Source organism: Pseudopodoces humilis, chromosome 8 (assembly GCF_049639895.1).
Source record: "Pseudopodoces humilis isolate 2021_Gansu_Grassland_sample_001 chromosome 8, ASM4963989v1, whole genome shotgun sequence".
Lineage (NCBI taxonomy): Eukaryota > Metazoa > Chordata > Aves > Passeriformes > Paridae > Pseudopodoces > Pseudopodoces humilis.
This window is the reverse complement of record NC_142207.1, coordinates 37,194,372-37,204,134: the sequence shown is the minus strand read 5'-3', so window position 1 is coordinate 37,204,134 and position 9,763 is coordinate 37,194,372.

Sequence of the window (9,763 nt, the reverse complement as noted above, 5' to 3'; positions counted from 1 at the left end):
TGAGCTGAACTACACCCCATGAAAAGGACATTTCTGGATTTGCCATCTCATTGAACAGTGAGAGGTTTCTTTGTTTAATATTATGCAATTTCTGTTAAATAAAATAAACAGTTTTTTCCACTTTTCTCCAAGAAAATCTTTTTCCCGATCCAGCTGGGGGAGGGGCTGCTTGAATTTGCTTTCTCAAAGGACCCCATTTGGAGGTTCTCTCCCAAATTTGCCCTAAACCAATACAGTTATTGGCACCCAATGTGGGGCTCGAGACAGTGGAGAAACCTGTACTGATTACTGATTGCATTTTGGTTTTACTTACTCTGTATTGGGATAAAGCAGTCAGTGGCCACATTGTTTGAATGCATAATGTCTCTCAGGGTGGAGGCCTTCATGTGGTTCTGGTCCCTAGGCTGTTTTGAGGTTTGAATACCTTTCTGGTCCCTAGGTTTATTTTCTTTTCCAGAGATAACTCCAGTATTGTCCCTAACACGTAGCTTTACAGTAGAGGGGCGCAGATTAAAATAGCTATTGTGAAGGGCTTGGTGATAATGGTTTATAGGAAGCTCATAAAGATACTGGAGTTTATGCCATGTATATTTGGATTATGGTTTCTTCCTCCTACCCTGCCTCCCAGTCCCAGTAGCATGTTTTGGGGGTTTATTAGTAATTACATCCAATTTGTTAGAGGAGGAGCCGGGGATGAGGTTTTTCAGCCTTTCTGTTACGTCCCATTTTGAAAATGTTCATTTTTCCCTGAGTGTTAAAGATACCAGTTTCCTGATATTACATCTGCTAAGCTTCCTCTATACAGTCTTCAGCTTCTCTAGAGTGAGGGCTGAGATGTCCAGAGGAGCTGATGAGACCCCTGACCCAGGAGTAGACCCAGGTGTGGAAAATCTGGAGTGTTGTGGTGAATGGCAGGATATGGGCCAAACCCTGAAGGAATTTTCTGATTTTATAGCCTGGGACTTTCCACAGGAACAAATTCAGAACCCTGCTGAGGTGGGGAAATACCTGAAAGAGGAGTACCATGATGATTCCAAGGAGAAAAAGATCATTGCAGTAAGCTGGGCCCTGGTGTATGCTTATTGCACACTGCTACATACTGTAAGGCAGGGAGATAAATCAGCAGCTACCCCAGTCACTCAGGCTACAGCCAACCCAGCAGCCAAACCAGACAGTGAGTCCAAGCCAGCAGCCAAACCAGACAGTGAGTCCAAGCCAGCAGCCAAACCAGACAGTGAGCCTAAACCAATGTCTGTTGCTCCTACCACAAGAGGCATGAAATAGAAAACCAAAACCAATCAGCCAGTAGATGATGATAATGGTGATGCAGGGGACGGACCCTCAAGACCAGCAACTGACACAAAATCAGAAGTCACTAGTGAGCTCTTTTCCTCTGAAGGACCTTTATGGTCTAAGAAAGGACTACACTCGACAACCTGATAAATCTATAATTAGTTGGTTAATCCATCTGTGGGACGCCGCAGGTGAAGCTACGGTTCTGGATGGCACTGAAGCGAGGCATCTGGGGTCCCTGTCACACGATCCGGTTATTGACCAGGGGATGATGAGGGGGGCTGACCCTCACAGTCTCTGGGCACGGGTCCTGGGAAGTGTGGCACAAAGACATCTGTGTGCAGATGATCGCTATATAGAGCAAACCCAGTGGAAGACTAGAGAACAAGGGATTCAATGCTTGAGAGAAATGGCAGCAGCAGAGATTGTCTTCTCAGATGACCTAAACACTAGGAATCCATATTTGGTACCGTGTACATCCGTGATGTGGCAAAAATTTGTACGACTCGGGCTGCGAGAATACGCTTCTGCTTATCGTGGTTTTAAACCAGTAACTAAAAAAATTACTTATTTTTTTGCTGTGAGATATGGATTAGAATAAGAGCAAAACAGGCTTAAAACTTAAAAGGAATAAAGACAGTTTATTAACAAACTACAAGAATAAGAACACCAGAATAAACTTTCAGAAAACTCTTTTATCTTTCACTACTTGACCATTTTTTATACACATGATAACATAGAGACAAAAACCTTGGTGAACCTTGGTGGTCAAACAGTCTTAATTCTTGCTAGAGTCTTTCCTTCAGTCTTTGCAGAGAAACAGAAGTCTCTTTCTGCCAATCTATGGAGTTTTTAGAGTTCACTCCTCTCATTTCACATTACTCCGAGGTGTGCATGGGTCAATGAGTCTAGGGATGCTATTTTAAGGATAAGTTATTCAAAGGCAGAAGTCCTCTTCATCTGTTTCTGTGAGCCTTCCTGGAAAACAGCTTTCCTCTTGCCCCTTCAAGGCTTCAAAATCTTCACTTTACCCATTTCCAGCAACCCACAGTATCACAACCACTCTCTCTTTTTCTCTGAAGTCCACACTTTGAACACTCTATTCCTCTCATACTCTAGTCAAGAATTAAAGGGGTCTTTTAAACTACTATTATCCATCTCCATAGCTGTAACAGAAAGATATTTCAGCTGTAAAGCATCTTCTTATTCTCTCTTTCTTATTTAAACTTAACTCTTTTCCTCACTGGTTTTTAGTGGTTCTATGATGTTTTTTGCATGTTGATTGTCTGTCTTTCTGAGAAAAAAGAGTAATCTGTTTGCTTATCCAGGTAGTAAAAGAATTAAAAGCTCTAGGAAAGCTGCAAGCGTTCATGGTGTCAGGTTTCAGTCTAGCAGCAGAAACTGAAAACTAAACTAGGCTGCTTTCCTTTCCTCCCCCCCCTTCCCTCTCATCCTCTGCGGCCTTCTTTGGCCGAGAGGGGGGGGCGGGGAGTGAAAGAGGCTACCACAGAGCCCGGCTACCTTCTCAGAAGCCGGAAACCAAAGAGGGCAAGAGAACTCTGTCTGTACTTCTTAAGGGGGTGTTTACAAGTTGAATTCACTTTTTAATGGTCAGATCTGCTGTCAATTCTTGGAAATGACTGATAATTGGTCAGAAAGAAAAACTCCCATCAGCCACCAGCAGCTTCAACTTCCTCTCTTTCCAAGCTGTCTTAAAGGTAAAGCTACCCCATGACACTTCTTTAGCAATGATGAAGTGGGATGACAAGGAGGAGACCGTGCTGGATGTGGCAAAGAAGCTCTGAGCATATGCAGATTCTGTGCATGGCCCCACACATGCAAGAACCACAGCTGTGGAAACACGTCTGCAGAAATTAGAAGATAAGATAGAGGAGAATCACAAGAAACTTAGAGAGGAGATGAAAGAGGGCTTTCTCCAAATCTCAGCAATACAGATCAGAAGTTCTGGTATCAAATGCAGAAGTTGCCCAGATAGGGAAAGAAAGTACACCCCACAAGCTGGGCTGTGGTTCTTCCTGCGTGACTATGGAGAATACATGAGGAGATGGGATGGAAAATCTACTGCTGCTCTGGAAAAACAGGTGCATGAATTGGAAGACATCAAGACTCAGAGAGGAAGTTCCTCCAAAAAGAAAGCCGCTCCAGTAGCCTGTAGCCAAACTACCAGGTATGATGATGATGGCATCATGTTCGATCCCCTTGAAGAAAACTCCAAGACAGATGAGCAGGGCAAGAAGGATAACCAGGCTTAGAGGGGCCCTGCCCCTAGCCAGGTAGAGGCCAGGGAAAACCGTGTCTTTTGGACTGTGTGGTTCCCTTGGCCTTGCAGATCAGAGCCACAAAAATATGAGGCCTTGGTCTATGCTGGTGTGCAGTGCACATTAATTCCATCAAGACATGTAGGGGCAGAATCTGTTTCGCTGGCTTGACAGGGGGATCACAGGACTTGACTTTGCTGGAAGCTGACGTGAGACTGACTGGAAATGAGTGGAAAAAACACCCTATTGTGACTGGCCCAGAGGCCACACGCATTTTGGGCATAGGCTTCCTCCAAAGTGGGTATTTCAAAGACCCAAAGGGACTCAGCTGGGCATTTGGGATGGCAGCTGAAGAGACAGAGGGCGTCAAGCAAGCAAACACCTTGCCTGGACTATCAGAGAACCCATCTGCAGTAGGCCTCCTGAAAGTGGAAGAACAGCAAGTACCAATTGCCGCTTCAACAGTGCACTGCCAGCAGTATAGAACAACTTGAGATGCTGTGATCCCCATCCACAAGATGATCCGTGAGCTGGAGAGCCAAGGGCTGGTCAGCAAAACCCACTCACCCTTCAACAGCCCCATTTAGCCATTTAGCCTGTGCACAAGTCTGAAGGAGAATGGAGATTGACTGTGGACTATCGTGCCTTGAATGAAGTGACTGCAGAGTGCTGCCATGCCAGACATGCTGGAGCTCCAGTATGAGCTGGAATCCAAGGCAGCGAAGTGGTATGCCACTATTGACATTGCCAATGCATTTTTCTCCATTCCCCTGAATGCAGAATGCAGGCCTCAGTTTGCCTTTACCTGGAGGGGAGTGCAGTACACCTGGAACCGACTGCCCCAGGGGTGGAAGCACAGCCCCACCATCTGCCATGGACTGATCCATGAGGACCAAGGAATCAGCAAACAGAGGAGTGTTGGTGAGCCCCTAGAGTGCTTCATCCTAGGCCAGGCACTTTGCCCTCATAGTGAGAGAAATGTATCTCCCAGACACCCTTTCGTGTTTTATGTTAAACTGTTGCACCCCATTGGTGTTCTCCCCTGCCATTCCACCCTGCTACTTGTATCCAAGTTTCCCCCACCCCTCTCCTTCCCTATATATACACCCCAGTTTTTCCCCAGTTGGCTGAGCTGTTGTCACTGGCTCCCTTCACTGAGGGCCCTGCTATAATAAAGGCTGTTTCTCAGTGGAATGCCATACCGCTCTCCAGTCTCTCTCTCTGTGTTGCCTGCACACTGCCACTAAGCTGAGATCACTCACTGGGCAAGGGACGTGCCTGTGCTCCTGGGCAGTCCTTTTCAGGACGGCTTCTTCGGGGTAGTCGTGGCACCCCTGCCATCGACCCTGCTGCAGCAGATCCAGGCTGCACTGGAAAAGGGTGAGGCTCCAGAACATCTGCAGTACATCAATGACATAATTGTGCGGGGGATACGGCTCCAGAGGTCTTTGAGAAAGGAGAGAAAATCATCCAGACTCTCCTGGAAACCTGTTTCGCCATCAAGTGGAGCAAAGTTAAGGGTCCTGCTGGAGAGATCCAGCTCCTGGCAGTAAAATGGCAAGATGGACGGTGTCAGATTCCCAGTGACATCATCAACAAGATCATAGCAATGTCTCCACCAACCAGCAAGAGGGAAACTTTCTTAGATGCCATATGTTTTTGGAGACTGCTTATTCCTGAATGAAGGCAGATCATGACCCCTCTCTACCTGATCACCCGCAAAAAGAACACTTTCCAGTGGGGCCCTGAATAGCAACAAGTCTTTGCCCAGATGTGATGGATTGGCATTTAAGAAACAAAGAGAAACACCTAAGGAAGTTAAAGCTGCTGGAGGCTGATGGGAGTTTATCTCCTGGCCAATAACTGGCCATTTCTAACAACTGACAGTAGTTTTGACCATTGAAAAGTGAGATCAACCCGTGAGCACCACCTTAAGACCTAAGCCTCTCTCTCTGGTTTCCAGCTTTTGAAGAGGTAACAGGGCTCCAGTTCAGTTGCCCCGCCCCCCCCACCCCCAGGCCGGTCAAGGCCGCGAAGAGGGGAGAGGGGCTGGCCGAAGTTCTGCAGGTCCCGGGGAGGATGGAGACTGTGAAGTGACAGGAGCCTTCCCAGAGGGCTCGCTGAGCCTTATACAGAGGGCCTGCCAGGCTGGTTCCTGGCTCGGCTGCAGTTTCTGCCACTGCTGGCTTTCACCAGAGACTGCCGAGGAAGGGGAGGGAAAGCTCTTGAGCTGCGGCGTGCTGAGACAGTGGCCACACTCCTCCAGAGCAGCTACGGAAAATCTTCCATGGCAAACAGCTCCAGCCGCTGCCCCGGCAGAGATCACGGCACCATCCCCAAGGCCTGGGCAAGATTTTAACTCTTTCACTACCCAGATGAGACTTGCGGATTAATCCTTTTTTTCCAGAGAGAGGGGAAGAGAGAGAGTGATCAACAGGTAAAGAGACAACATAAACTATCAAAGACAGTGGAGAAAGGAATTAAGCTTCAGATGGGGGAGAGAAATAAAGAGAAGCTTTAATAAGCTGAAATATTCTTTTGCTAAAACTATAGAGATGGACAATTGTGTTCTGAAAAAAACTGCTTTAATTCATGAAAGAGTATTTTGGGGAGAATGGAGTATTTCAAAGTGTGGATCTAAGCAAATGGTGATGTAGTTGTAATCCTATAAGATGCTGGAAGAGAAAAGGAGAAGTGATAGTTGTTGAAGATTTGTGGCCCTTAAGAGGCAAAGAGAAAACTTCTGTTTCCAGAGATACTCACAGAGACAGATGAAGAGAACTTCTGCCTTTGAATAACTCATCCTTAAAATGACACCCCTGGATTTATGACCCATAACACACCCTCCAAGTGATGTGAAATGGGAGGAGAGAACTGATGGCAGAGTTTTCCGGGTGGGTGGCATCAGAAAAATAGAAAACCATGCGAAAATGGTTTTCTTGTGAAAAAAGATTGACAAGATTTTTCTTGTCAAAAAAGATTGACAAAAGAGGACTTCTTTTTTCTCTACAAAGACAGATGAAAAGACTATAGCAAAGTTGGGACTGTTTTAACCACCAAGTGTTTTTGTTGTCTCTATGTTGTCATGTGAACAAGGAGAATGGTTGGGTAGTGGGGAAAAAGGGTTTCTGGAGGTTTTATTCTGGTTTCTTATTCTTGTAGTTTTGTTAATAAACTTTCTTTATTCCTTTTAAGTTTTAAGCCTGTTTCACTCTTCTTCTAATCCATATCTCACAGCAAGAAATGAGTACATTTTCTAGTGATTTTTTAGCTAAAGCTTTAAAACCACGACACCAGATCAAGCAGGAGATCGCTCATGCAGTAGCCCTTGGCCCAGTCAGAACAGGACCAGATGTGAAGAACGTGCTCTACTCTGCAGCCGGGAACAATGGCTTGTCCTGGAGCCTTTGGCAGAAAGTGCCTGGGGAGACTCGAGGCCGACCACTGGGATTCTGGAGCCGAAGCTACAGAGGGTCGGAAGCCAATTACACTCCCACAGAGAAGGAAATTTTAGCTGCCTATGAAGGAGTTTAAGCTGCCTCAGAAGTGATTGGCACAGAAGCACAACTCCTCCTGGCACCCCGACTACCAGTGCTGGGGTGGATGTTTAAAGGAAAGGTTCCTGCTACCCACCACACCACCAACGCTACATGGAGCAAGTGGATCACCCTCATCACGCAGCGCGCCCGTATAGGAAACCCAAATCGCCCTGGGATTTTGGAGATAATTACAAACTGGCCAGAAGGTGAAAACTTTGGTCTCACTGATGAAGAGGAGCAGGAACAAGTGACACAGGCTGGAGAAGCTCCACCATACAACCAACTGCCAGCAGAAGAAACCTGCTATGCTCTGTTCACTGATGGTTTCTGTTGCATCGTAGGGATGAACCAGAAGTGGAAAGCAGCCGTATGGAGCCCCACATGACAGGTCGCAGAGGCCACTGAAGGAGAAGGTGGATCAAGCCAACTTGCTGAACTCAAAGCTGTTCAACTGGCCCTGGACATTGCTGAAAGAGAGAAGTGGCCAAAGCTCTACCTCTACACGGATTCATGGATGGAGGCCAATCCTCTCTGAGGATGGCTGGAAAACTGGAAAAAGGCTAATTGGCAGCACAGAGGAAAACCAAATGAGGCTGCTGATGAAAGATATCACTACTAGGGTAGAGAAACTGTCTGTGAAAGTCTGTCATGTACATGCCCATGTCTCCAAGAATAGGAATTTCTTTTCATGGATTTATAAGAGGTATTTGGGGATCTCCAGTCATGGATTTATTCCAGCCTTGGCTGGTGTGCTGTAGCTAGCCTAGTAATTCCCTCCAGAGCCTGGAATGGCCCAGCCTGCACCTGACAGAATCATCAAGCTTAGAGAAGTCCTCCAGGATTACCCAGTCCCAGCTTCACTGCCATCATCACCCCTAAACCACGTCCCCAGGAGCCACATCCAGGCTCCTCTTGGACACTTCCAGAGATGGTGACTCCACCACCTCCCTGGGAAAATTATTCCAATGCTTAACCATTCTTCCAGTGCATTTAATTTTATTTTCTAATAGTCACTCTGAACCTCCCCTGGTGCAACTGGAGGCCATTTCCTCTCATCCTTTCCCTTGGGACACAGCAAGACGTCCCCATCCCACCCCACCTCCTGTCAGGGAGTCGTGGAGAGCAACAAGGTCCCCCTGAGCCTCCTTTTCTCCATAAACACCCCCAGTTCCCTCAGCTCAGGAGATTTCTTGAACCCCTTCCTCAGCTCTGTAGCCCCTCCCTGAACACAGCTGCCCCCAAATTCGGGGCTTTTCACCCAAATCCAGCCTTCCCACTGTCCCTTTGCTCACATGTGAGCAGGGAGCGACTTTGATCTCGCCCTGCCTTGAACCCAGCAAATTCCAGAATGCCTGGCTGGGATATCCTGGGATAACCAGGCCAACTGAGGGAGCCTTTGACAAGTTGACAAACACTGAGGTAATGATCAACTTCACCTGTTCCAGGATTGCCTTTGCACCCACTCCTCACACTGAAGGTTTGGATGGAAATTTCGTCCTGCAGCAGGAGGGAGGGGAGGACATTTCCCTGCTAACCCTCACCTTATCCCGCTTCGGCAAACAGCTGGGTGGCCTCACAAAATACATAAATTAACTTGTTTTTTTATGAGAAAATGCTGTTTGCTAAACTGTTCAGCTTCCCAATGGGCTTTATAAAAATCTGAACATACTTAGTAGTTCTTACTGTGGTGTTTTATTCCTTTACTGCTTATAATATTCAGAGAGTGTTTTAGTCTCTTTCACCTCAGAGCTTCTCCCCTTGACTCTGAGGCTCAAAAAGGTTGTTTTCTGAAAAGCCATTGTGACATAAGACTGCTCTCTGCCACCTTTCCAGTAGAAATAATTAAAGACATTGGTAAAACACAAAAAATAAATAAGGCTGATCTGAGGAAAGCAATATACAGTTCATTTTGGTGCACTGACCATGGTGTGAAGGGAGATGAGAGAAGTTGTGTGCCTGAGGGATGGAGGTTGTGTGGCTCTGAATATCCTGAGGTGTGGCTTTTTTCGATTTTGGCATCAGTGGCAATGCTGTGAGGCTGGGGAAATCACGTCTGTGCTGAACCTGCTCCTTTGCTGAGTCAGGTGTGCAATGAGGCCCCAGTGGCTGCTAAAACGCATTTAGTGCTGGTCTCATTCCTGGTTGGGAGGAGTTTTCAGCTGCCTGAGGGCCACCTCCCAGGCTGGAAACAACTCTGTTAAGTGAGAACTTGGGCTGTACGGAGAGAGGTCAGCCTCTCTCAGCACCTCTTTGTGGCGTCCCTGGCACTGAGGAGGAGACTCCTTCCAGCTCAGAAGAGCTCTGAGCCTTGTCCTGAGGGTCTCCTGCTCCATCCCTGGAGGAATCACCTGAGGATCCCTGTCCCCAACATTGAGAGGCTGTTTGCATTTTTTCCTGTGGGGCTGGGAGCTGTGCACAGCAAGGTTGCATCCCTGGGTCCTGGGCAAGTTGTAACACAAGACACAACAGAGATGTGGAGTCCTGAGGGATCCGAGTTGCAGGTCAAGGAGCTAACTGAACACCGAGGAGCTGCAGTGACTCAGCATTGAAAGGGTCACAAAACCTTGGCCTTTCAAACAAGGTGGGAAAAGGCAAAACGACCAACCAACAAACCAAAGCTGTGAATCATTAACAACAGGATTGCCAAAAGGC